Here is a 25,850-nt window from a genome sequence, read left to right on the forward strand (position 1 = left end):
CTAGGTTTTGCTCTATTGCAAATCTCTGCTATGAGAGTCCAAGGTTTCTACTGATTATGGCAAATGAGGGAAACCATTGAGCCTATGTTCCTTTGAGTCTGGCTTACTTCACTTAATATGATTTTTTTCTAAGTCTTTCCATTTCCTAACAAATGGGGAGATGTCGTTCTTTTTGACAGCAGCATATAATTCCGTTGTGTATAAATATCACATCTTGTTGATCCACTCATCAACTGAGGGGCATCTGAGTTGGTTCCATATCTTTGCTATGGTAAATAGTGCTGCAACGAACATCACTGTGCTAGTGGATTTAGTATGCCCTTGTTTCTGGACGGTTGGGTAAATGCCTAGTAGTGGAATTGCTGGATCATAGGGGAGCTCTATGTTTAGTCTTTTGAGGAACTGCCATACTGCTTTCCATAGTGGTTGAACAAGTTTGCACTCCCACCAACAGTGTAGTAGTGATCCCTCCTGGCCACATCCCCTCCAGCATCTGCTGTTATTAGTTTTCTTGATCCTGGCCATTCTAACTGGAATGAGGTGGAATCTTAGAGTTGTTTTGATTTGCATTTCTTTTATGACCAGAGATGTTGAGCATTTCTTCATGTGTCTATAGGCCATTTTTGTTTCTTCTTCAGAGAAGACTCTCTTTAAGTCTTTGGCCCATCTTTTGATGGGATGGTTGTTTCTTTGGAGATTAGTTTTGGAGTGATCCATTTTTTGAGCTGTTGATATATTTTAGATATGAGGTCTTTGTCTGTTGTATGGTTAGTGAAGATCTTCTCCCATTCTGTAGGCTTCCTAATTAATTTACTAACTATGTCCTTTGCCATACAGAAGCTCTACAGTTTAATGCCACTTATCCAGCCTTTCTCTGATTTGTTGTGTTTCTTGGTCCTTATTAAGAAAGTTTCGACCTGGGCCAAGGAGGTCTAGTGTGTCTCCTATTCCTTCTTGTAAAGTTTTCAGTGTGTTAGCTTTAACCTCGAGGTCTTTGATCCATTTAGAGTTAATTCTAGTACAGGGTGACAAAAAAGGATCCAACTTTAGTTTTCTGCAGGTGCTTAACCAGTTCTGCCAGCACCACTTGTTGAAGAGGCTGTCTTTCTTCCATTCTATTTTTTGGCTCCCTTGTCAAAGATTAGATGGCCATAGGTCTGTGGTTTAATGTCTGGGTCCTCAATTCTATTCCATTGGTCTTCAGGCCTGTTCTTGTGCCAGTACCAAGCTGTTCTGATTATTATAGCTCTGTAACAGAGTCTAAAGTTTGGTATTGACGTTCCTCCTGCACTGTTCTTTCTGCTAAGAAGTGTTTTTGCTATATGGGGTCTTTTATTATTCCATATGAAATTTTGGATGGCCTCTTCTATTTCTTTAAAGAATGACATTGGGGTATTGATGGGTATTGCGTTGAATTTGTAGATAGCCCTTGGCAAGATTGTCATTTTCACGATGTTGATTCTTCCAATCCAGGAGCATGGGAGTTTTTTCCATTTTCTCAGTTCTGCTTTAATTTCCTTTTTCAGGATTTTAAAGTTTTCATCAAAAAGGTCCTTTACATTCTTAGTTAATTCCTAGGTACTTTATTTTCTTTGAGGCTATTGTAAAAGGAGTCGCTTTCCTCATTGTTGCCTCGTTCCTCTCACTGTTCACATAGAGGAAGGCAGTTGATTTTTGAGGGTTGATTTTATAGCCTGCTACCTTTCCAAAGATTTGAATCAGCTCAACGAGCTTGGGAGTGGAGTTTATAGGGTTCTTTAAATCCAGAATCACGTCATCTGCAAAGAGGGAGAGTTTTACTTCCTTGTTCCCTATTTGGATCCCCTTTATGCTTGCTTCTTGCCTTATTGCTCTGGCTAGGAATTCTAATACTATGTTAAAGAAGAGTGGAGAGAGTGGGCATCCTTGTCTCATTCCTGATTTTAGAGGGAGTGGCTTTAGCTTTTCGCCATTAATTATAATACTAGCTGTGGGTTTGTCATAGACTGCCTTTATTATACTGAGGAATGTTCCATGGATTCCTAGTTTCTCCAGAGCTTGTAGCATAAAGGGGTGTTGGATCTTGTCAAATGCCTTTTCTGCATCTATTGAGACAATCATGTGATTTTTGTCCTTGCTCCTGTTGATGTGTTGAATTATATTAATTGATTTGCATATGTTGAACCAGCTTTGCCTCCCTGTGATGAATCCTGTTTGATCATAGTGTATAATTTTTTGATGAGTTGTTGTAGAGGGTTGGCCAGTATTTTGTTGAGAAGTGTTGTGTCAATATTCATCAAGGAAATGGGTCTATAGTTCTCTTTCTTTGATGGATCTCTGTCTGGTTTGGGGATGAGGGTTTTTCAGGCTTCCTAGAATGAGTTTGGCAAAGAGCCTTCATTTTCAATTTTGTTGAAGAGCTTGAGGAGTATTGGTGTGAGCTCTGTTTTGAAGACCTTATAGAATTCAGCTGTGAATCCATCTGGCCCTGGGCTTTTCTTAGGTGGAAGGTCTCTTATTGCCATTTCTATTTCAGTGCTTGAAATAGGCCTGTGTAGTTGGGTTAGTTCTTCTTGGTTCAGTGTAGGTATGTTAATATTGGCTAGGAATTCATCCATTTCTTCTAGATTCTCAAATTTGTTAGCATAAAGGTTTGAAAAATATTCCCTCATGATCCTCTGGATTTTGGTAATTTCTACATTATGTTTTGATATATATATATATGTATTGTTGAATGTCTAAGTGTTGCTCATTAGTACATGTATTTTATATTATATTTATTATTTTTAATGGTGAGAACGTATAAACTAGAATCTTGTAGCATTTTTCAAGGATAGTATAGTCTAATCCTTGAAGTTACTTTTCTAGATTCATTTAAAAGAGATTATTGGAATCTGAAATTCATTTGCTTGATGGTTTAATTCATTCATATATAACACATTCTATGTTTTCCTCCAGTGCTAGTGTTTGGACTCAGTGCCTTGTGATTACTAGGCAGGTGCTTGAGTCACACTTCCAGCCCTATTTTTGTTCTGGTTTTTTTGGAGATAGAGTCTCCCTTTTTATCCCTAAATCAGGAGGCCATGCCCTCTGCTTGAAGTGGCCAAGCTCAGATCCACAATATACACATAGTTGGCTAGTTTGAGAGGGTAGGATGTATTTCCATAGAGTGATCATGAATAGACTTTAAGATTAACAATCTTAATAATGCATACCCTCTGCTACTTTCTTGAATGTCCTGAATTGGGTCTTAGTTGCTTATATACTTCGCTGCTTTACTTGCTGATATTGTTCTAGCAGAATAGAGTAACCAGCAAGAGTCAAGCCACCAAGCCAAGGCAGGAACTTTTTAGAAAAGATAATTCTCCCAAGACTGACAGAAAGGAAGCAACGTATTTTATAGTAAAGATGCTTTTCTCACAACTAGATATGGAAATCCCAGTTTCATTTTATAGTTTTTACATCCAGTAGTAGTGTATTTTCTGAAACAAATGTTATTTGCCGTATTTGGTTCTGAATTAAGATAGGAGCTATTTTCAGTGGTGAAGTTCACCCAGGTTACTTTAGTGAAATACCATAGACTGGGTAGTAATCAAGAATTCTGTTTTGGATACTAGGAAGCAAATTGATAGCAAAGTTACAGTTCAATAGGGACTGACTTTCTGGTTCATAATGGTGACCTTTAACATTGTACTCACGTGAGAGGAATAACAAAACAACTTTTAGGAGTCTCTTTTGTAAGGGCACCGTTCCCACATAAGAAGCCTTGGCCTTGTGACCTGAGTCTCCCAGGTTTTCAACATTTAGTATTATCACTTCAGGGACAAAAATTTCAAAATATGAAACATTCAGACCAGAGCATTCCATTTGCCAAGGGAAATTGGACAAATTCCACTTGTCCTTTATGGCTACAGCAGAGCATCAAATCTGTTCCCTCAGTGATCCTGTCAGGCAACATTCTGCAAACAGAGACAAAAGGATCCTCCTACTGGTTGACCAGTGGGAGATCAACTAAGCTTCTCTCTGATGGAGGCCTGTCTCTGGCCCATCTTACTGTGTAGAAACGTTCTCCACATGGTTTCTGACATCCACCATAGAACACAAGCTAACCTAGTCTTTTTAGTACTTTGATCTCTTGTGAAATCAGGCACTAAGAGTACCCCATAGGGATCCTAAACATGAGTCTGAGAAATATCCAAATTCCTACTCGTCTTGCAACGTATACATTTGTGTTTTAAAAATGCATTTAAACACACCAGAATCATATTAAAATATTGCAAGGGATGGGAATAAAGGATTTGCTGTTTAAGCATGGAGGAATTGTTCCATTTATTTTTGGTTTTGAGGTTTTATTTTGTATGTTCTGTGGTACTGAGGGTTTGATCTCCGCAGGCTAAGTTGGTGCCATATAGCTGGAGCCATGCCTCCACTTCTGTTTTTCCCTAGGCTTGTGCCTGAACTGCAGTTATCTTACCTTTAGATTTCGCATTATTACTAGAATCCAGATGTGTACCATTTCATCCAGCTTTTTTCCTGTGAGTTTCGTGAACTTTACTGCCTGGGGTGGCCAGGCAAGTTGCTATTCTCAATCTCAGCCTTTTATGTAGTTTGGGATGGCAGGCATATACCTTTGCACCCATTTGTAGGTTGAAAAAGGGGTCTCAAACTTTTATGCCCTGGCTGCCTCAAATGTTTATTCTCCTTTTCTCAGCTTCCTAGGTACTTCTGATTTCAGTTGTAAGCCTTAGCATCTAGCTAACTCAATTCTTGTGCTCCTAATAACTTATAATCTTTAGTAATCTAAATGAACTGATGATACTGTGCATCTGTTTTTATTCATGATATTAGCAGTGATTTTCTTTTTGAATTTCTTCATAGAAAATTGAAACTTGCTGGTTAATATTGACTTTCAGTGTGGTTTTCAAGTTAAGATATCTTAAGAGCTTTCTTTTTATTAAGAGTGTTCTTCAGTCCAAGTCCTGAATTCAAGCCCCATGATTAACAAAAGAAAAAAATGCAAAAAACAAAACCAAAATGGCCACAAAATTAAAAAATTTCATTCTTGTATTGAAATTTCCCAACATTTTGATATTAGGCCTTTGAACTTTTCAGATTTTCAGCATTTGGAAAGTAAAAATGATATTAGTGATCATATGGTTCAATTCTTGGTTCACAGTGGACAAGCTGAAGAGTAGGCACATTCTAGCACCTGACTACAACCATACAGTTTGTTAGAAGAAATGTCAGAGGAAGCATCTTATTCACTTTGCTTCCCTATCCTGTCCCAGCATCACTACCACCAACTCCTAGACTTTCTGTGGCCTCTAATAGGCTTAAGTCTGGTAAACCTTGTTTGCTGTTTTGTTTTATGCATGTCCTTTTCCTCTGCCATACTTCTTAGCTGTGATTCAAAGCTCTGGGAATAGGTTGGACTGAAACCTTTAGGAGAGTTAATGCAAATCTCTGAACTATTTTGTTTCTTGAGTTAGTATAGTCTTTTAGAATTCTAGTTCCTCAATTCTGTTCTATAATGGTTTGGTTGTACAAAACTGTGATGTATGAATATGATGATTTTACTTATTTCAAGCAGACATGTTTAATGGACAGAGCTTTCAAGCCAACTCCTGCATAGCATGGATTAGAGGCTTCTATGTGTAAACCTTCTGCCTTTCTGAATACTCTTTGTCTCTAAGAGAAAACTAAATGAACAACAAAAAAGTAGATATTAAAGGCTGTTCAAATGGTTCTCATAAATTTGATATTCCTAAAAATCTACACAAATTTACAGTCTCATCAATAAGTATTAACAGATTTACATAAACTAATCACACTAGTAATAGCACTGGGGAGCTACGAATAGTATACAAGTGTCAGATGTTAATGGGTGAGGAGAATAAATACTATCGGCCCTGCCTGACACTCCACGTGGCCTTGGAAATGTGAACTGAAAAGTTAATTGCCCTGTTGGAGCCTAAACTCGATTGTTACTGAAAACAAAATGAGTCTATTATATCATCCAAAAGGCCCTTGTTTCTAAATATAATATACATTTCCCTTTTCAGAGGGAGGGATGAAGTTATAGAACTGGGAAATTTGCATGTATTATATAAAAAAGAAAACTCAGCAATAGGCTCTTTAAGCCAACTGAAAGTTGCTTTGAAGATTCACTGTAGTTAGATAGCTGTTCAATTTACAAAGTATTAGACTCTATTTTGAACTTGAAATCCAACAACCTGAACTCTGCAGTTTATTACTGTTTCTGGATTTACAAGCCAATTCTATTTGTCTTAGAAGATGTGTACTCTTCTCCTATGGCTAACTTAACAAATTACCCAAACTTAGTGACTTAAAATAATGTAAATTTATTACACTACCCATATGGTTATGAGAAGTCTTAAATCAGCATCACTGAAATAATAAAAGTCAAGGTGGCAGGTTCTTTTGATTCTAAGAGACAATCTGTCTTCAGTCCTTCTCTAGGTTAGGGACTACATCTATTCCTGGGCTCATGAAATTCCTAATATTACTCTGATCCCTGCTTCTATTTTATTTCTCAGTCCCTGTCTCTAGATCTCCTTCCTTCTCTTGTTTTTCGGTTGTGGGGCTTGAATTCAGGGTCTAGGCACTGTCCTTTAACTTTTTCACTTGTTACTGCATTACTGCTTCCACAGCGCCATTTCCAATTTTCTGGTGGATATGAGTCTCGTGGTCTGGCTTTGAACTGCTATCCTCAGATCTCAGCCTCCAAAGTGGCCAGGCTTAGAGACCTGAACCACCGGTGCCAAGCTTCTTTCCTCCTTCTTAAAGAGACCTTTTGGTTATGTTGGGCTCACCTGGATAATCTGTGTTGAGATTACATCTCAACATCTTAATATAATCTCAACCCTTTTCCCATATAAGATAACATATTCACAAATTCCAGAGGTTAGGTTATAGATATCTTAGGGCTGACAAGGGAATCATTAAGCCTACAGAAAGTAAGATAACTTGATACCTTGTATGCTCCAGCTGTTGATATTTTATAATGAAACTGAAGGAAAGCTGTACTTACCAACTGTCACAACCTGTGGCAACCAGGGGCAAGATAATAACATACAACAGAGCCTGAAATTGAAGTTTGGGGCACCAGAGGCCTGAAGTCTTCTTCCAACTTCTGGTATCCTGGGTCCATTTTACAAGGTTTTTATTGAGTAGGGTACAAGTGCATATACAGAAAGTGAATTCTCAATTTCCTTGAAGTTACAAGCACCAATAATGCAATGTAATCTTAATCCTCAAAGTCACAAGCACCAATCACGTGGTACAATTTTACTCAAGTGATAAAAAACTGTTTATCTTAAAAAGCAGGCATCAGCCGTAGATGACTTATAGTTAGCATAGATTTTTGTCTGTCCCCAAGTTCCCAGAAAGTTTGGTGTGGAAATAGCCTACAGCCAGGATAGAAATCTGTTTGAGCCAGGGCCAGGCCTGGTGGCTCTCACCTGTAATCCTAGCTAATCTGGAGACTGAGATCTGAGGATCACGGTTCAAAGCCAGCCCCAGCACAAAAGGATCTGAGACTCTTATCTCAAATTAACCTTTAGAAAAGGGAAGTGGGGCTTAACTCAAGAGTAGGGTGGTAGCCTTGAGTTGAAGAGCTCAGGGACAGTGCCCAGGGCAAGTTTAAGCCCCATGATCCACAAAATATAAAAATTAAAATTAAATTAAAATTAAAAAAAGAAACCCTAAGAAATCTGTTCAAGCGAGGACGGATTGACCATTTTGGGATATTCTCTGCCTTCTGACAGTTCTGGGAGGAGGCATTCCATCCTCCCCATCCTTTGGAGTCTCATAGCTAGGCAGTTGGGGGTGCTCACAATCAACTTTATTTGGAAATTATAGTAAGGGAACAGTGTGGGAGTATGTCTTTCTTGCTTTGTTGAAATAGTTTAATTCTTGTTGCTAAGATGATCCTGGTGGCAATAAAGTTGAACGAAGAGGTGATAGGAAGGTGATGGGGACTGTCTAGTGAAATGTATCCAGGCTGGCTGGTTAAAGATGAATCAGAGTAGATTTTAATGTAATCAGTGTAACCCAGGGATCAGTGGTGCATGGGGAGGCAATATTTTTCCCTAGAGACTATGTATTACTGATACTCTGAAACACAATACTTAAAAAATAAAATAAATAAAATGGAGTTATGGTTATAAAATTTTGTTGGGAGATATTGTCAGAATAGTACTAGTTAAGTGTATTTAAATGATCCTTTCATATATATATATATATATATATATAAATTTCTCCAAGTTGCTATAGTTTTTTTCCTTCTCTCTTCTCTCACAGCTGCCCTTTACATGTGAACATGGTATTGAAGGTGCTATTTGTAGAGCTACAATACCATTTCCTTTTTAAATACTAATTTTAAAAGGATTAGGGCCTGGATCAAATGTGGGATGGTGCGGAAGGAGGGGAATAGCAGCTTTTTTTCCACATTTATTCTCCAAGGAAGGTACATGAGAAAGGAAGTCATACTTTCTTATTTCCTGTTTTCTGAGATTTGGTGGCTTTGGAGGCAAGACAGTTGTTTCAGGATTAGACCTGAATGCTAAAGAGACAATTGCCAGTTCCTGAGGTTCTGCTTGAACTCCTATTTTCTTTGCTTCCGTTAGGATATTTACCATTGAAATGACTATGTGATGCCATGCTTACAGAGTCTGTGTGGCAGCTGCAGCAGAAGGCAGTGGATAGGAGCAAGTCAACAACTTTATGATCATGTTCAGCATCACTGAGGAGCTGGGGTGGTGGGTGCAATGCCTGTGCTGTCATATGGGCTAAACCACTGACATCAGACGTTAGAGAATATAAGGAAGATGTGAAGGACTTCAGAGATAGAACAAACCCGACAATATAAGCAAGGGCAGGGGATTCAGGGAAGAAGAAAACTAGCCACTTTCTCTTTGCACTGAATTCTCATTTTTTTTTTATCTGTGTCAGGTGGAACTAATTTCTTTTAGGGGTTAAAACCATAACCCTGTGAACCAGTGCTGCCATATCGCTAGTATTCATCTTTATTTAACTTTTTGTTCCTTGTTTCTTCACCCATAAAATTAGGATATTTTTTATTCTGCCTCTAAAATCTATTTTATTAAAGGGTAAGATTCGCTTTAATTTTTATTTTGCTGTACTACCCATAGATACCCAAAATGGCTAAGGAACTTAGCTACTTTCCTTAACATTTATATTCACCCTGTAATCCTAGCTACTCAGGAGGCTAAGATCTGATGATCGAGGTTGAAAGCCACCCCCCAGCAATGGCAGTAAAGTCCATGAGACTCTTACCTCTAGTAAACTACTCAGAAAAGTCCAGAAGTAGGGCTGTGTTGTCTTTTATAGTTCAGAACTGGGTTTAGATAGCAGATAAACCAAAACATACTAAATACTTATTGTTAAAAGCATGAGTGTAAGACTTTAAATGTATTATGCCATAAAGAATATTTAGAAGGAGTCTGCACGCGTAAGAGAGATTGCTCACTAATATCCAATTATCTTCATAAAACTGGATTTCCCTAGTGTATTTTGAAGTATTTTTGTTTGTTAAATATTTACATTTTTTTCTATTTTGGCAAACCTTTTTTTAATATTTTGACAATGAATAAAGGGCACTTAAGAATCTTTAAATGTTTTCTGAATTAAACAGATGAATTATTTTCAAAACCTTGCATATTTTTCATCTGAGAATCATAGCAATTACAGCAATTAAAATGATTTTCTTTGTACACGATAGATGATATTTTATTTTATCCCCATAATAAAAGCTCAGTGCCATTTGGAAGAATAGCATTTAGTTTTGATTCAGCATTTAATAGACATGATAGTTTCTGACTTATGGTTTACTCTCATGCCCTTTATCTTAAGTGATTTGCTAATTATATTGAAAAACCCTCCAAAATTTCACTGGGAAAAATGCAAATGTGAATTCAGTTTCTAAATATTCAAGATGCAGCCAAGTACTTAGTGCATGCAAATGCATTCTTAGTTTTACATAATTTTGGTAGAATTGCTTTTAATGTCTGGAAGCTTTCTCCTTAAATTTCTGTACACAGATTGCATCTCTGCCATCAAAACTGTAATGTTTAAAGTGTTAGGATTCTTTCACATAAGTCATAATATTAAATAATAGAATTTGTATGATAGGTAAATGAGAAAGGAACTAAGAGGTTTTATGATAGGAAAATAGCTAGAATATCAGTTTTATAATACCTTTACTGAAATATTAAATTACATAAAGCACACAACCATATGTTTTTAGCAAAACATTATTACAGTAAGAAACTCATATACTAATTATTACAAATAAGGGAAGCCACTGAGCCTATGTTCCTTTGGGTCTGGCTTACTTCACTTAATATGACTTTTCCAAGTCTTTCCATTTCCTTACCCATGGGGTGATTTCCTTCTTTCTGATGGAAGCACAGAATTCCACTGTGTATATATACCACACTTTTTTGATCCAGTCATCCAGTGAGGGCATCTGGATTGGTTTCATATCTTAGCATATACTGCAGTGACAAGACAACAGTAGCGATCCAGCGTGAGTGGCTCAGCAGTAAAGCGGCAGTGAAGGCTCCGCAGCAGGAACTGCCCAGTGGTGTGAGGAGTCTGGCCACGGGAGCTCATTTCAGAGACCACTGAGCAGCCACACAGGCGTTTATCAACTCCCAGACCCAGTGTGGGCTAGCCTTCCCAATGTGAACTAACCCCAGCCCCTGGTGTGCCGCTTCTTGTAAGTCCCAGACAGGCTACACTGGACCTGACAGTCTCTGAACCCAGATGCCTAAATCACACCAAAAGATTTCAAGACTTATGAGCAATCAAGACAGCCATCAGAATCCAGTGTTCAACACCAATTCAGGGAAGGACTCCAGTGAGAATAAAAAGAGATGGGAGACAAATGAACTATTAAAGAAATGATGACAGAATTGGCAGATCAAAAGGAAGATCCAAAAACAACTTCACAAGCACAAAGAAATAACAAAGAAAATCCAAGACTCCCAGAAAAATATAGAATGAAAAATAGACATGCTATACACCATATTAAAAGATGAAATGGACACTATGAGAACTGATCTTGAACCATAAAAGGCTCCGTTTCTATAATGCAAACCACAGGGGAATCCATATGTAACATAATAAGCGAAATGGAAAATAGAGCTTCGGAAGTGGAGAATAAAACAAATGAGCAAAAACAAAAAGTCACAAGCATGGGGAAAATAAAACTCAACCTACTAAAGAAAAGTCCAGGAATTAGTAGACTCAGCTAGGAAATCTAATCTATGCATAATTGGAGTGGAAGAGGAGGAAGGACTTAATAATAAAGGCATGGAAAATATATTCAGTAAAATAATAGCTGAGAACTTCCCCACCCTTAATCTCATCTTCTTAACAGAAGCAATAAAACCCCCAGTAGACTTGACACAAGAAGAAACCCTACTAGACACATCATACTAAAAATATTAGATGTGAATAGCAAAGATTTTAAATGCTGCAAAATTAAAGAAGGAACTATATTAAAACAGAAAGAAAATCAGCATCACTGCAAACCTCTCCACACAAGTCCTCAACGTAAGGAGAACCTAGAACAGTATAATTCAAGCACGTAAGATCAACAACTGCTAACCCGGAATGATCTAGCTGACCAAGTTATCATTCACATTAGATGGTGAAATCAGAACTTCCATGACAAAAAAAAATAAAGGAATTCCAAAAGACTAAACATAAAGCTCCCCTATGACCCAGCAATTCTACTCCTTGGCATTTGTCCAATCGTCCAGAAACAATGATATACTAAAGCCACTAGCACAATGATGTTCATTGCAGCACTACTTTACCATAGCGAAGATATAGAACCAATCCAGATGTTCCTCAGTTGATGACTGGATCAACAAGATGTGGTACTTATACACAATGGAATTCTATGCTGCCATCAGAAAGAATGACATTGCCCCATTGGGAAGGAAATGGAAAGACTTAGAAAAAAATTGTATTAAGTAAAGTAAGCCAGACCCAAAGGAACATAGGCTCAATAGTTTCCCTCAATTATAATAATTAGTACACATCTAGGACTCTCCTAGCAGAGGATTACAATAGCACAAAACCTAGATACATAAAGTCATATAGGAAGAGTCTAAATGAAAGGATCTCCAGAATATGGAAACAAGAGCTTTATCTTGTATAATTGTTGTTCTTAATGTACTGTGTTATTTCTCTTCTCTTCTTTTGCCCTTTGGTTAATCTCATATTGTAATTGTAGCTTTATATTGTTTTTAATTTCTCTAAGAAGATAGGCTTTTTGTGTAAATAGAATTTTCTCAGGTATCCTTCATTGTTACTTATCTAAACAGAAAGTATATTTTTAGACATGACTAAGTTTGAACTATGCTCCTGTCCTTATTAGTTGGTGTTTTTATTTCTGTAAATGGTCTTTTAAAAATATCTGTTAATTCCTTAAGATCTACTCTGATGAGCTGCACAGCTTTCTTTAGTGTATGTTTACATGTTATATTATTTGCATATATGCCATTGCCCTGTCCATATTCTTTCAGGTCTTGCCATTGAGTTGAGAGCAATGGCTGGATTTCCAATTGCCTGAGGGCTGTTTTCCTTGGAATGTTCAAATGCCCGAAAATGCATATCTCTAGGAATAGCTCTAAGCCACTCTCAAGTGGGATGGTATGTGACTTTTGTTCTAAGTTGACTATCTAGAATTTCCTAAAAGAATTAACACTCATTTATAAGAATCCCACATTCTTGATTAAGCATTGTTGCTTTTATCTTATCTTACTTTTCTTATTTTCTATACCACCCTCTCATTTTTCTCAGAATTGTGTGTGTGTGTGTGTGTGTGCGCGCGTGTGTGCGTGCGTGCGTGCACGCATGCATGAGAGAGAGAGACAGAGAGAGAGAGAGAGACAGAGAGAGATAGAAAGAGGGGGAGGCATTACTGGGTCTCACACTCAGTCATTTTGCTCATGGCTGGCACTTTATCACTTGAGCTAGGCCTCCAGTTCTGGCTTTTTGGTGATTAAACTGGAATTATGATCTCATGACTTAGTTTCTCTGAGCACTTGAGATTCACAGATCCTAACCTCTTGAGTTGTTAGGATTATAGGCATCAGTAACCAGCACTCAGTTTAGAATTAACATCCATTTCTAATGTGTTTCAAAGTAAAGCAATGTTTTCAAACTATTTACAATATTTATGTGGCCTTATATTTGTATTCCAAGTATATTTGTTTCTGAAGATTTTTTTGTGTGTTTAACAGTGTTAGTATCTTTTTGAAGTATTTCAAGTATGTGTGTGTGTGTGTGTGTGTATAGTAATTATTATTATTGCTCAAACTTAAGCCTATCATCTGTTTTATAGGTCTTTTTATTACTGATTTTTACTGTGTCTTCTCTTGAGTTAAAAATACTTTCAATCTTCCATTCCATTATATAAATTTACTCATTTGTTTACTTATTTTTTAAATTTTTACTCTTTTGTGTCAGTCATGGGATTTGAACTCAAGGCCTGGTTGCAGTCTCTGAGTTCTTATGCTTAAAGTTAGTTCTCTTTCAGTTGACGAGAACTATGTATTTTGTGGTTCATTTTCAACTGTTTAATCATTATCAAATCTTCTATTTTATATGTATCAGACTTTATCTTTTCATTATTTTAATTTCTATAGTAAGAATTTCTGTCATCCTCATGAAAGTAAGAGTAATTAAAAAGAAAAGTGATGGGGCCGGGAGTTTGGCCTAGTGGTTAAAGTGCTTGCCTAGCATGCATGGGGACCCGGGTTCAATTCCTTGGTGCCACATATATAGAAAAAAAAAGCCGGAAGTGGTGCTGAGGCTCAAGTGGCAGAGCTCTAGCCTTGAGAAAGTCCAAGGACAGTGCTCAAGACCAGGACTGGCACAAAAAAAAAAAAAAGTGATGTCATTTTGATTAGTGCATAGGAAATAACTGGTGCAATACCAATTTGAGTAATCATGCACAAAGCAGTTGTTGAATGATTATGGAGGCTTTAGTAGTACAATACGAATGACAAAAAACGGTGTCAATCATTTATCTAGCAGGCAAAGTGGTAGAGGTTTGTGAGTAAAAGAAAAAGCAAAAAGCTTCTAATCCAGGCTTCTGTAGTTAGTAATGAAGCAGCTGACCTTGATATTGGCATCAAAGTTTTAAAAGAACATCAAGAAGAAAAGTGGAGTAACCATTAGTGTAAAAACCCCAATTGCAGGCTCAGGAAAAGGAGTGACAGTTCCATATTGAAAGAACTGATAGGAGGAAACCTGAAAAGGAAAGAAAGTATCCCTTGAAGGAGGAAATCATTACAGAAAGGTTAAAAAAGCATGGCCTGAAAAGTAATACTGTATTGTCTGGCACAGGTATCCTACATGTTTGCAATATCAGGCAATGAGAGCTGCCTTGTGTAGATGGTAGATAAATGCAGATGTGTATATAACTAAAGCTGTGAAGAAGCTTGGGTAGTGGGAAGGTGAATTTAGGATTGAGGGAAGATATATTTTTGTCATTATGTTTTTTATATGGCTGTTATATAGTTAATAATGAGGAATGTAGTTAGTAAAAATGAAAAAAAGTAAACAGAAAGGAGGCAGAATTGCTAGTTGAAGCCACTAGGAATGTGTTGAAGAAGATTAGACCCAAATGAGGGAGTTTAATTAGCTGTAAATGACAGGTAGGGACAGATTATGGGAGATTTGATCATTTTCTCAAAGGCAGTGGAAGGATTTTCTGTATATTAACTTTTATTCTCATTTCAAAATGTTTTACTTAAACTTATCATGAAATCAATGACTCATTTCTGTTTGTATTTAAAGATTCATAAGGCTACACAATTTCTGTTAGTTTTGTATCACTGGCTGTCTTTAAACTAATTGATTTTATGTCTAAGGATGGAATGCTCAAAATCAGATGCACATGAGGCTTTAATTGTAACTAGAACAGGGTATATATTTATAGCATCTCTGCTTTTTTTGTATGCTGGTGAGGTGTGATCGTTCTCAAAGCCAGCTTGTGAATTTGTTCTTTGTTGTTGGAACAAATAGTATAGAGAGATCACTACACAAGACCTAAATTAAATCAAGAATGGAAAGACTGTTCCCAGTGCTTATGAACTAGGACCAAAAGGAACATGGAGTTTGTTCCGACGTGGAGCACAGTTGAATCATATTGAACTTGTGGTTTCCTGGAGGGAAGAGTTTTGGTTTTTTAAAGTATTGAACATATTAAGAATTTACATTTGTCTGTTGACCTTGTTCTGGTAGTTAAATGTGGGCACTTATTGAACATTCAGTGATTTATAGTATCACTGGTTTTGTGCTAATCTGCTGCTGTCAAAATTAATACATTTTTTTCTACTACAAAAATTTATATTTATCAAGTCTCTGAGGCTATTTCTATAGGCTTCATAAATGCAATATCTGGAGGGGTAAGAGAATTGGGTTTGCTCACTCTGAGATGCAATCTGACATTTTCCTGAGTCCGTTTCAGCCCCCACAAAACATCCTGCTGCCCGTCAGGATAAAGCTTGCAGACTTGTGATATGTCTGTGCCAGATGCTGTGTTGCTATCCTGGAGACCTGTTTTGTAAGTGCTAGCTCTACTTTCCATGATGAGAATATTTCAAAAAATTAATCATAGAAGAGTGCTTCCTTTTAAAATTGAACTATATCATAAAGGAAAACATTGCCACTGGATCATGTGTTTTAAACTGAGTGTGGGCATATACTGAATTAGAGAGATCTGATAGAGTTCTTTTTCTCCCTGTGAAACACTGTTATTTGTTATTCACGAGTTCTTATTTTCTTGGGAGATGGCATGATAAAATTTGTGAGTGTTGTGCATGCTATCAGTGTCCCAAGATCATTCACATTTCCTCTATTCAAGTGATTTCTTTCACTTTAATAAGCGTGCAAAAATTTGTGGGGAAGAAGACATTGGGTGTTAATTTTAATTGATCTGTTTTATTTCCAACTTCTGCAAAACTCATTCCTAAATTGACAGATGCAACATTTCACAGCAGTGTTTTATGAGTTAGGGGGGAAAAAAAACCCTTAAAACCAAACACATAAACTATCCACCAAATAAAAGCCACATTTTTTTTAACTCTAGATGACTTGCTTACTACTTCATGTAGCCAGCGTGAAGTTTTTCATCTTTATGCTTCCATGGTGTTGCCATCTGTTTTTTTAATGAGACTCTGGAAAGTCACGGAAGCAGGAGACTTTCTGGAATTAGATGAGTCTTTAGTCATAGTAGGCAGAACCATTATTTGCTGCCAAAGGGAAAAAATGACAAACATTGTGGATTGCCATAAAAATCCCTTACTTTGTGCATCTGTTTGCTTGATTTGGTGTGGAGCTATGCATTTGCATAGGTATTTGTATATTGAGCCTCCTAATATATACTGGAGAGACAAAGAGTTTGATGTTTTTCAGGAAACTGAGGTTGAAAAGAAATACTCATGTGTCCTGGAATGAAGATTTGTTTTCTAAGATCCGATGTGGTGAATTCTGCATGGGGAAGGGTGAGGTGCTTTAATTAAAGTATTTGTTGGTGCCAGTATTAAGGCTTGAACTTAGGACATAGTACTCGCCTTCAATTTTTTCTGCTCAAGGCTAGCACTCTACCAATTGAGCCATACCTCTTATTTTCACCTTAAATCTCTCAGATTTGTTTGCCCAGGCAGGCTTCAAACCTTTAGCCTTACATCTCAGCCCTCTCAGCAGGCAGGATTATAGGAGAGAGCCACTGGCACCTAGTTTTTGAGTTTTTTTAAAAAAACTAAACAGTCATAAGATTTAAGTTGCATTTCTTAAAATATATATTTCTAATATGTATATATATTTCATCTCTTTGGCAGTATTGGGGTTCACACTTAGGGCTTTGTGCTTGTTAGGCAGGCACTCTACCACTTAAGCCATGCCTCTGGATGTTTCTCTTTTAATGACTTTGGAAGTGTGTCATAGTTTAGCCTGGGTCATCTTGGACCACAATCTTTTTACTTATGTTTCCCATATAGTTTGGATAACAGGGTCTCTTCCCTACATCCAGCTTTTATTGATTGAATTGTAGTCTTTCAAGCTTTTTTTCCAGATCTTGAAATGTAATCTTCCTAATACTCACTTTCTAAGTAGCTGGGATTATATGTGTGAGTCATAGCACTGAGCTTTATACTTACACATTTTATTGCTTGTCCTGGGGTTTGAACACAGGGGTTGACCACTGTCTCCGAGATTCTTTGTCATCTCTACCATTCTTTGGCTCTCTACCACTTGAGCCACAGTGTCATTTCCAGTTTTTTGAATAGTTTATTGGACATAAGAGTCTCAGGGACTCTTCTGCCCAGGCTAACTTGTAACTGGAATCCTCAGATCTCAGCCTCCTGGATAGTTAAGATTTCAGGGATGAGCTACTTGCACCCAGAAATATGCATATGGAATAAACAACTTTTTATTTATCTGAACTGTAATGATCCAGCAAACTAATCCATGTAAAATAGACTATTACTTGGGACCAAGAAGAATGGAAAACTAAGTGTTGGAACAATGAAAACATATTTTAAAGCATTCATACACTAGGATTGGCTTCCTTTTTTATAGCCTTCAGGGCTACCTTGTTCCCACTCAAAAAACTGTTTCCTTGTTCTCCATGAAGCTTGTCTGCTCCGGGTCTCCTGGCTCTGCCAGTTGGTAAGCAGTGTGGCTTTGGAGAAGGTACTTTAGCTGTCTTCTCTTAATCCTGTCTTTTAAAAAGAGATAGTAGCAGAACTGAAGTAGGATTGAGTTAGTATTTGTGCTGCACTTAAAGTATGGCATATAGTAAACAGTAAATATTAACTGTTAGTCATTTTTGTGGACCTTACCAGATATTATATCATGTAATCTTGCTTGTGCATATTGGGTGATCTAGTTCCAAGTAGCCAAGCAATTATAACCATAACTTCAGAGAGGGAAACACTTGTGAAGGTAAGTATTTTAAAACTAAAACATAACCACTGGTAGCTTAAAAGAAAGAAAGAAAACAGACTGGGCCATTAAGAATATGAGAATATAGCCATTAAACTTCAGTACCTCTTGACAGCGTTAGAACATTTCAACATAATTAGTATCTATTGTTCAAAGTTATGCTTCTGACTCATGAAGAAAAACATTAAAGTCTGTGTATAGTGTTGAGTTCAGAGAGGCCAGAATATGGTTTATATTTTAGGAAGATTCTAAGATGAAACATAAAAAAGGTATTTACATTTCTTAAAAGATTTTGAATTATATAAAGTATATTTTGCATTTTTACCATTTCTTTTTACTCCAAATTAGCTCGTCTTCAAAATCATGTGTAAATATGATTTCTTAGGCACAAATGTTACTCGGTAAATGTGAAACAAGACTTCCCTGTATATTTCTTTAGCCATTTCATTGCTTAAAAAGTGTATTACTCTACAAAAACTGTATAAAAATCTTCAGGACTGTCTAGCTATATAGGTTTTCTCCACAAATATATTTAACCAGGACTTAGAGGATATGACATGTGAGATGAAATTACATGTCAGCTAATTATAGTATGACCTACAACATATACAACATGGAGGTCTTTAAGAATAAAAGGTCTTTTTGTTCTAAAAAGACCATCATAAAAACATGTAGCATAACATTTAAACCTTAACCTTATACTTCAGTGATGTTAACCATATTCCAATATTGTATAACAGATTTCTGGATCGTTTTCATCTTGCAAAATAAATATTATGACTATTTAATGACTCCTTTTGGTCATTAGTGGTCAATTTCTATGTGTTTCTGAAGTTAACTACATGTAAGTGAAATCATACAGCATTTTCTGCCTGTCTAGCTTCAAAACATAGTCCTCAGGTCTCAGCCTGTTAGTAGCTAGGATTACAGGCATGAGTAACTGGTGCCTGCCTCCTCTCCACCACTTTATTTTTTCTTTTTCATAAAATGAGTTTGGAATTGCTCCTTCTGCTTCTATTTCTCAGAAGAGTTTCAAGAGTATAGGTGTTACTTCATCTTTAAATGTCTTGTAGAATTCCGCAGTGAAACCATCTGAACCTGGGCTCTTTTTGGTTGGCATTTCCCTGATTGCTTCCACAATTTCATTGTAAGAGATTGGTTTGTTCAATTTGTTTACCTCTTCATTGTTCAGTCTGGGTAGCCTATATTTATTTTAAAAATCATCCATTTCTACTATATTTTCTTGTTTCTTTGAATATAGGCCCTGGTAGTACTTATTCATTATGGACTGAATTTCTTGAAAATCAGTTGTGATTGTTTCTGGGGGGTCTCTAAGCTTGTTTATTTGAGTCTCCCCTCTCCTTTTTTTGATTAATCTTGCCAGGGGTCTGTCTATTTTGTTGACTCAAAGAACCAACTTTTTGATTTATTAATTTTGTGTATAGTAGATCTTATTTCAGTCTCTGATATTTCTGATTTTATTTTTGTTATTTCTGTCCTTCTAGTTGTTTTAGAATTAATTTTTTCTTGCTCCTCTAGGTGTTTCAGTTTCTTTTTTAGGTTATTTACATGCTCTTCTTCTCCTCCTCCTCCTCCTCCTCCTCCTCCTCCTCCTCCTCCTCCTCCTCCTCCTCCTCCTCCTCCTTCTTCTTCTTCTTCTTCTTCTTCTTCTTCTTCCTGGCCAGTTGTAGGCTTGGGTTCAGGGCCTGAGCACTGTCCTCGGATTTTCTCAAGGTTAGCGCTCAGCACCATTTCTGGCTTTTTTCTATGTATGTGGTACTGAGGAATCGAACCCGGGTCTTTGTGCATGCTAGGCAAGCACTCTACTACTAGGCCAAACTCCTGGTCCTTCTTCTGTCTTTTTAATATGCGCTCCTAGTGCGATAAATTTGCCTCTTTGAACTGCATTTGCTGTGTCCTGTAAGTTCCTTTGTGATGTCTCTTGATTGTAGTACATTCAAGGAAGTTTCAAATTTCTTTTCTGATGTGATCTGTAACCCAGGAGTTATTCAGAAGTATGTTGTTCAGCTTCCAAGTGTCTGAATGTTTTTTGAGTTAGACTGCATTGTTCAGAATTAGTCTGACTCCACTGTGGTCAGATAGAATGCATGGGATTATACCAGTCCTCTTCTATCTGCTTAAGTTTTCTGTATGAACTAAACTATTATATGATCTGTTTTGGAGTGTGTTCCATGTGCTGCTGAGAAAAATGTAAAAAGTTTTGCCATTGGGTGGAAGACTCTGTGTATATCTATTAAGTCCAGCTGGGCCATGTGTCGTTTAAGTAGATGGTGTCTTTGCTTAACTTTTGTTGAGTTGACCTGTTGTTTGTTGAGAGTGGTGTATTGAGTTCTCCCACTATGCTTGCATTTGAGTCTATCTTGTTCTGTAATTCTAAGAGAGTTTGTTTGACGAATTTGGGTGTTCCCGGGTTGGGGGAGTAAATGTTTATAACTGTAATATTGTAGGTATGGATTGTACCCTTTACTGATATGTAGTGGCCATCTATATCTTTATGTACTGATTTTACTGAGAAGTTACTTTTGTCGGAGATTAAGATTGCTACTCCTGCTTTTTTGCATGGTGCATTGGAGTGGAAAATTCGTTTCCATCCTTTCACTTGGAATTTGTTTCTGTCTTTGGCAGTGAGGTGGGTCTCTTGGGGGAAACATGGATGGGTGGTGTTTCTTAATCCAGGCTGCTTCTCTGTGTATTTTGATTGGATTGTTCAGCCCATTCACATTTAGGGAACTTATGGAGAAGTGGTCAGTGTCCATTGTCATTATTTATTTTTACTTCTAAGTTTCTTTCTCTCTCTTTTTTTCCCCTTTTGTGTTTAGTGAATTATAGATAATTGCTTCTTGATGGGAGTTCTTGATGTTCTACAATTTGTTCTCGATTAATTAGTATTTTTTGTAACGCTGGTTTAGTGTGCACATATTCATAAAGCTTCTCTTTGGAGTGAAATATTCTTGTTTCTCCCTCAAATGTAAATGCTAGTTTTGCTGGATATATCAGTCTGGGTTGGCAGTAGTTGGTCTTCAGGACATGAATGATGTTTTTCTAAGCTTTTCTTGTGTTTAGGGTTTGCATGGAGAGGTCTGCTGTTATTCTAATTTTTTTCCCCGTTGTAGTACAGCTCTTTCTTTGTTTTTGCAGCATTTAAGATCAATTCCTTGCTATTCAAGTCTTGTGTCTTTACTATGATGTGTCTGAACAAGTTCCTTCTAGGATCTTCCCTGTTTGGAGTCCTGAAACCTTCCCCAGCCTTTGAGGTTGGGGAAGTTCTCTGCTATGATTTTGGTGATTAAGGGTTGCATTCCTTTGTCCTAGAACTCAGTCCCCTCATTAGATTTCTTGGCTATATCTGCCAGATCCTGGAGTTTTCTCTGGTGGATTCTGACTGATCTTTCCAGGCTGATGATTCTCTGTTCCAGCTCTTGTGTTTTATCTTCTGTTCCTGATGTCCTATTCTCCATCTCAGTCAATCTGCTGCTTAATGCCTCCATTTTTGTTTGAAGTATGGACACTGAGCTGATCCAGTTTGCTTAGAGGGTATTAAACTTTTCTTCCACTTCTCTTTTGAATTCGAAGAGCTCTTTGGTAATTTCCTGCTTTTGTTTTTGGAACTCTGCTTTAATTTCATTAGTCATATCCAAAATCATCTCCTTGAATAGAGTCATATTTTGTGTCTTTTCAGGTGTCATTTCTTGGGATGGTGACATCTCTCTTGTCCCTTCACTCTTATTTCCTTTTGGGCTTTGTGTGGGACTTTAATTATTTATATATGTCATAATTCGTCTTTGTGCTTTCTGAGGCATTGAGGACTGTTGTAGCTTTGCTCTGTAGTCGGTAGTTGGTGGTCTTTACTTGGCTTGGGACTGGTGGTTCTGGGAATCTGTGTATACCTGTGGTTCTCAGACAAATTGGTTCTGGTGCTAACTAGGTCAGATTTTGCAGCTTTTGCAGGTGTTTAGCCTATTCCTAGAGGCTATGTGCCTCTGCACGGCTAGCTCTCAGCCCAACCAGAGGCCCCACAGTGGGCCATAGGATGGAGTTTCACACTTTGGTCTCAGCTAGCCGGGTGGATGGTGGGTCCCAGCTGAGGGCCTGGGATTTGGAGGTTTTTGAGTGCTGTCAGCTAGACTAGCCTGACTGGTTTCTGCCCCGTTCCCAGGGGCAGGGCACAACCTAGGACATGAGCCATGCCTTTCTGACTCTCAGAGGGTGAGCTCTGCCCCTGCTGGTCTGTCCTTCAGTTCCCTGCAGTGTTTCCAACTCTTTGGCAGAGACTGTTTGTGACTCTGTGTGAGGTCCCTTGGTGCTGTCTTGCTGGAGACTCCCAGCAGGGGGGTGCCCACAATTTATTTTTTTTCTAATAGAGTCTTTCTTTTTTTGCCCTGCTTTCCTAGACTATAGTCCTCTTATTTATGCTTCTCATGTAGGGATAATAGTCTCAAGAATAGCTAGTATTACAGGCATATGCCAGCACACTTGGCTAGAGTAATGTTTACAAACTAGATCTACTATATTAAATTCCTGATCTTGAAAAGGTGCCCCTTTGTTTGGGAAATAACAGGGTAACATTATAGAGATAAGGAATGATAGTGATAGATAGAATAAGAAAGTATGGAAAATGCAAATTTACATTCCTTAATACAAAACATTTTACTCTCCAAGTCACACCAATGTGAGCTACACGTTCCAGGATCGTGAAGATAGAGTAAATATAGCAGAAAGATTAATTTGTTGATTTTAACTGACAAAGTTTTTCTTTGATTTCTATGATATTAAGAGAACTTAAGAACAGAGCAAAATGATTGAGATAACTAATAACTCACGTTGCTGTATTCTTTAATAAATTTAGGAATCATTGTTTCTTTTATTTAAGGGTAACATTTATTTTTATCTGGCAATATTTACCCAGTCAGCTTGTTATCCTTTCTATTTTCTTTTAGCTCTAGAAACAGCTAATGACAGAGACATACCTTTATTTCACTAAACTTTCAGACTTTCCCACGAGCATTTATAAATCTCATCTGACTCATTATAGCAGTGTTGAGTCATATCATCAGGAATCTAGTGCTATTGAAATGAGTAACGTTAACCTCCCAACTCCAGTGAAGCAGAGGTTTTTAAGTACTCCTATCCAGCATTGCTATCTCAAAGATATAGCTTGCCTGGATAAATCTTTGCTGAATGCAACTCAAAACAATTCCATGGGTTATGTTTACAGCATTAGAGGCTACTCTATTAAATAATAAAAAATCCCACTATTGCTGTTTTAGTATTCTTTCGCTCTTCCTTTCCACCTAATTTACTGGCACTTAGAATGTCCTCAGTCATTCCAGTTTTTCTGAGACTTGGTTTTTCTGGAGAACCTGCCTGGAAGTTTTGGTAGAGAAATAAAGCTACTCAGGTAGCCTTTGACTTATCTGTGGTCACCTACAACCTACTCAAATGAATCAACCATACTATTCAGTGGAGTGACCAGTGGGGTATTTGGATTACTTTCAGGTAAACTGGGGAGAGTACAGGGATTGAACTCAAGTCTTCTGAGGGGCCGGGAGTTTGGCCTAGTGGTTAAAGTGCTTGCCTAGCATGCACGAAGACCTGGGTTCGATTCCTCGGTACCACATACATAGAAAAAAGCCGGAAGTGGTGCTGAGGCTCAAGTGGTAGAGCTCTAGCCTTGAGAAAGTCCAAGGACAGTGCTTAGGCCCTGAGCTCAAGCCCAGGACTGGCAAAAAAAAAAAAAGTCTCTCGGGGCCGGGAGTTTAGCCTAGTGGTAGAGTGCTTGCCGAGCATGCATGAAGACCTGGGTTCGATTCCTTGGTACCACATGCATAGAAAAAAGCTGGAAGTGGTGCTGAGGCTCAAGTGGTAGAGCTCTAATCTTGAGAAAGTCCAAGGGCAGTGCTCAGGCCCTGAGCTAAAGCCCAAGACTGGCAAAAAAAAAAAAGTCTTCTCTACTTGAGCCATGCCCTTAGACACTTTTGTTTTTAGTTATTTTTCAAATAGGGCCTACTGTTTTTCCAAGGATAGCCTCAAACTGCAATCTTCCTGCTTTTACATCTTGAGTAGAATATTATAGGCATATGCCAAAGCTTACTTTATCGTTAGTCTTATTTTCTTACTGTCTGTAGGCATTCCCCTAATGAGTTTCATTTTATTATAGCTTTATCATTTATTCAATAGCTTCTAAATTATACAACCTGGAAATTTGTCCTAAACTTCATCCAACTTTATTAGCCTTGTTACTTGAAGTTTAAAGTAAACTTCAAACATCTATTTGAAGTTACCCTTTGCAAAAGGTAACTTTCAGTCCTTTCTTAGAATTCATTCTACTTGTAGCTTTTCCCAGAGAAGTTGATGGCAACTCTATCTTAAGATGGCTGAGGCCAAAATTTTTGGCTTTAGTATATTTTTCTTCTTCTTATACCCTGTCTTTAATCCATTAGGGTATCTCCATGGCTCTGTTTTCTTCAACCAACATCTGAGGATAGTTGAATGAGTGTTCCTACAAAATGGAAAAATAAGGCTCAAAGAGGTTAGGAAAACAAACACAAACCCACAATGTTAGGAAGTGACAAAGTCAGAATTCAAGTCTACTACCATAAATAATATGTCCTTTTCATAATACTCGTACTTCTACAATGTAAATATGGCAATTTATCTGATTTACACAGTTCAGAGATATGACTTAACCTATTATATAACTGGATATTTATAAACAATGTATTTTTTCAGTTATGTTTATAGGAATTCTTTGTGCCCATAAAAGTTATTTTGTAAATACTTGCTAATTCACTTGAATTGAATGGTACACATATACCATTTTATTTTGCTTTGGATCAAGAACTATGCTGTTAATTATAATGTGTAAGCATGTGAAAAGAGGTATAATAATAAAATAAAATTAACAAGAAGGTCCTTTCTAGAGATCCTTCCCAAAGATTTCTTGCTATGTCTCTGACTTTAGAAAATATATTAAATGCTCTTAGGACCTTATTTTCTGTTTTTTGATTAATTTTGATGACAATCATTTAAGCTTAACTAAGTGCAGAACTATTACTTGGAATTATTTAGAATTTTCTCTCAAAGGCCTCTGTATGAGACCTCTAAGATCCTAAATTCCTTAAGATTATAGTGGATAAAAGTTTTGGTAGAGATAATAAAAATTAATTTGTGTTATTAGAACCTTGAAACACCTGTTTTACTTAAGAAGTGTTTATAATTTAACTGATATTATTTCTTGCTTATGTGATTGAATGAGGCAAAAATGAAGAATGATAAACTGAATTTTACTTGGATTGGTGATTGCGTTAAAGAAGACACATTACATTTTCTCAGAGATATGTGTCATCTATTGGTGTGAAGTATTTACGAATCTGGCCATGGATTTTCTTTTATGCATAATTAGAAGGCTTTTCTATGAAAAATACTTTTAAATAGAGAGACCTTGGGATCATTAACTCATCTGTATCTTTCTCATTACATTTGCATTTAAAAATGATTTGCCATAACACAATTGGTTTATTTAATCCCACAGATGACTTTAATTCGAACAGTAATTTCTGTATCTCAATATCCATGTGTCTGTTTATCTACCTACCTACGTGCCTTTGCTTTGGCAAGTCATTCCTTTCTAAGGAATGACTTCTACAATTTGATGTTACGAATATTTCTTAAAGTAGCAGGATAATCTCTAAAGCTTCAAAACCAGAACTATGTCTAGTAATTACCATTTGGCAACTGAATGAGTTAAAGGCAGATAGCAATTGCAGCTGTAATAACATATATTTAGAAATAAAACTGAATTTGTTATCTCTTAAAAAATGTTTGTTAGCAAACAAACC

General features: G+C 37.1%; 1 protein-coding gene across 1 annotated transcript in view; it reads left to right on the top strand.

Annotated features, from left to right (window-relative positions):
• The window catches only part of Gpr158 (G protein-coupled receptor 158), a 231,767-nt gene that overhangs the window by 94,080 nt on the left and 111,837 nt on the right, over positions 1 to 25,850 (top strand). The gene's annotated exons all lie outside the window — the stretch shown is intronic.

The sequence above is a fragment of the Megascapheus bottae genome, chromosome 26 (assembly GCF_031878675.1).
Source record: "Megascapheus bottae isolate mThoBot1 chromosome 26, mThoBot2.hap1, whole genome shotgun sequence".
NCBI classification, from domain to species: domain Eukaryota; kingdom Metazoa; phylum Chordata; class Mammalia; order Rodentia; family Geomyidae; genus Megascapheus; species Megascapheus bottae.